Below are 3,602 nucleotides of genomic sequence, written 5' to 3' on the forward strand. Positions count from 1 at the left end.
TTAGACTAAAATTCGAGGTAAACCCCCTATAATTCTTACATTCTTCTAACCAACTTCCTAAAGGACCCCAATCAATGCAAGTATGAGTCTGAGACCTATAAACCTTGCCTTTAATCCTCTACAACTTTGCCATATTAAAGATTGTCTTTTAAATGTCTGATTATAGGAAAAACTTTCGCATTCTGAGATTCCTGTCTTCACTGGTTGATACCCACAAATGGATTGATCAGCCGGGATGCCAGAAAGGGATTCCATTTCCTATAGAAACCAAACCAAACCCTTTGCCTGGTATCAGTAACTTCCCTGGTACCCAATCTTGGATTCTCCTGGCTTAATCCAGACATTCACTAGTTCAGGCGGGAGTGATAATTCCTATAAAAAAATACTTATCTGCACGAGATAAAACTTCTCCTTGGGTCAGATTTAAAAGTTAATAATAAACAAAATTAATAATGAACAAAATTTCATATATTAATGTTGCCCCTGATCGTCTATGAGGGGCCCTGAGAAAGGCTCCGGTTCCTGTCCCAAGTATTGTGGTTGAGACACAAGCCTAGTTTTGTATTTCTTATAAGATTTCCATCAATATCTGTCTTAGATCTACAACCTCGAGCCCAATACACACTACGACACAGCGGGAACATTTACCTGGTGGTCGGCCGGTATCTTAGGGCACTGCTTTTTAACACGTCCTTCAGTACCACAACTGAAACATTTTAGTTTCGATTTTATTGTCCCCTTTTGAGGATTTATAGAAGCTGCCAAAGTTTGAGCAAAAAGCTGCGTCTTTCTATGTTCAGAGTGAACATTACGACAGGCTCGGGCATATCCCATAATGTCGCCTGTCTCTTTTATAGGTAAAATAGCTCTTTGACAATCCTCATTTGCATTTTCATAAGCCATAATCTTAACTATTGCTTCTTGAGCAGCAACTTCAGGAACAAAGCGCTCTACAGCCTTTTGAAGGTGAGCCAAGAATTTTACATACAGCTCTTGAGATCCCTGAGTAATTTTAAGCCAAGGACCATACTTTTCTCCCTCAGGCTGTATATGATCTCAAGCTTCAAGACAAATCTCCTGAAGTTGAGCATGTATAATCTCAGGTGCAAATCATAAGCTCCTGTTCCTGTTAGCATAGGATAAGTAATAGCTCGAACATGTGCATCAGGAGAAGCAGCATTCTCTTTAGCTTTTGAGGAAGCAAGTTCATTAAACCACAGGTTCCACTGAATATACTCCAATGGTTTCAGCAATGATCTACCCAGAATTTTCCAATCCTCTGGAGCAAAATTCCCATAATGATTAGACAAGCCTAAAAGAATTTCCTTCACATAAGGTGACTGTGGACCATATAATGTTACTGCCTTATGAACCTTAGTAATATGATATATATCTATACCTTCATAAGCAGGTTGTGCCGCAATTCCATTAACAAGTGGATGTTGGATAACAGGAAATGCAGCTTTTGATATAAAATTTTCAGAGTCAGATTCAGATTCAGAAGTTTGTGCCAAGAAGCTCGCAAGAGCCATTGTTGTTCTTGATCTTCGTTTAGGTTTTGTTTTTACTTTAGGCTTAGTCACCACCAGTTTCTGTAATTTCTTTCTAATGTATCAAGCCATAACTAAATCCTCAACAGAATCCTCTGTTTCATCCGAACTGTGAGGACCTGGAGCCAGACAAGAAGGAAGCAAATACTCCTTCCTTGTAGGAATATTTAAAGAAAGCTCCGAAGAAGTGGCCTCTTGAATTTCCTTAGCAACTGTATTTTTTAACTCCTCAGGAACATCATAAAGATTAACTGCTTCATTAGAAGTACAAAAAACCTGAGTTGGTGACAACCTATTTGGGCCTTGATTAATTAATATAATAGCTGTTCTGATGAGTGCCCACACAGACCAAAAATGAAGTGGTATTGTTTCTCCTGTCTGAAATGCCTTTTCCACATTTGTTCTGACTCCGTCCCATACTTCTATATCTAAAGTTCCTGTATCAGGAAACCATGAATTAAGCTCTACAACTATTTGCACACAATTATATATCTGTTTTCTGGAAACTTTTGCACCATTACTATGAAGAATATGATGAATTAAAGAAACAAAAGGAGAAGACGTACCTTGTCCCATTACCCTGAAAATAATTTTTAAAAATAATTTTTATATCTAAAGTTCCTGTATCAGGAAACCATGAATTAAGCTCTACAACTATTTGCACACAATTATATATCTGTTTTCTGGAAACTTTTGCACCATTACTATGAAGAATATGATGAATTAAAGAAACAAAAGGAGAAGACGTACCTTGTCCCATTACCCTGAAAATAATTTTTAAAAATAATTTTTACTTATATAAACCAACCAGTGCCAGCCGGTCAAAATATCTGTCACCTCTTCTGAATGACTCTTACTTACTTGGCCAAGACTCCACCACCTCCTCTGGGTGACTTTTACTTACTTGATCTGCAACTCTATCCTCCACACCTCCTCTGGGTGCAATGTTGGGGTCCCTGTTCATGCGCCAGATGTCACTGTTCAGTGACTACAATTCAAGCCTGATGGGCTTGGGGATCCCGAGGTATAGGTGCAGAAGAAATCAGGACACAAGGGATGCAGAGGCAACCAGTGCATACTTTATTCTAAGAAAAAACCTTATTTATAGTACAACAAGAGGAAGAGAAAATGTTCTTCTCAAGCCAAATTATCTCATCATGATGTTCACAGTACCTTCATGATACTTGTAGTACCTTCGTGTTCCCAGGGCTCAGCCCTTTTTGGAATCATATCTGTCCTTCCATGCTTATTAAACATTTTGTTCTTTGCTTATAACTTTATTAGCTTACTTATGTATGTTTACATACATATATATGTTTACAAGCTTACTTATGTATGTTTTATAGGGTTCAAGGAACAGTCAGTCTCATGATAGGAATAACTGCAGAAGAACATCCAAGTTCCCAGGGAACTGAGGCCTCCCATTCCAGCTCTGAGTTTACTTCAGATCAGAACTCGGGCCTTCACACTCAATCACTTTCTTTAAGGAGTTAAAATTTTCTTTGTAGAGGTCTTTAATGTCTTTGGTCAGGTTTATTCTGAGATTTTTTTTATTGCAGCTAGCCGCTATTGTGAACTGGAGTGTTTACATGTGCTCTTTCTCTGATTGCTTGTTATTGATATATAGAAAGGCTATAGACTTTTGTAGGGTAATTTTGTAACCTGCCACTTTACTGAATGTGTTAATAAATTCTAAGAGTTTTCTGGTGGAATTTTTGGCATCCCTTAGATATAATATACCATCTGCAAAAAGGGATAATTTGATCTCTTCTTTTCCAATTATTACTCCTTTAATTTCCTGCTCTTGTCTTATTGCTCTACCAAGAGTTTCAAGCACTATGTTAAAGAGAAGTGGGGATAGTGGGCATCCTTGTCTGGTTCCTGATTTCAATGGGAATGCTTCCAGTTTTTTTCCATTTAGAATCATTTAGAATGATGTTGGCTGTGGGTCTGTCATATATGGCTTTAATTATGTTGAGATATGTTCCCTCCAGTCCAATTCTCTCTAGGACTTTGAACATAAATGCATGTTGAATTTTGTCAAAGGCCTTC

This window comes from Nannospalax galili, unplaced genomic scaffold, assembly GCF_000622305.1.
Source record: "Nannospalax galili isolate Female #2095 unplaced genomic scaffold, S.galili_v1.0 scaffold877, whole genome shotgun sequence".
Taxonomy (NCBI): domain Eukaryota; kingdom Metazoa; phylum Chordata; class Mammalia; order Rodentia; family Spalacidae; genus Nannospalax; species Nannospalax galili.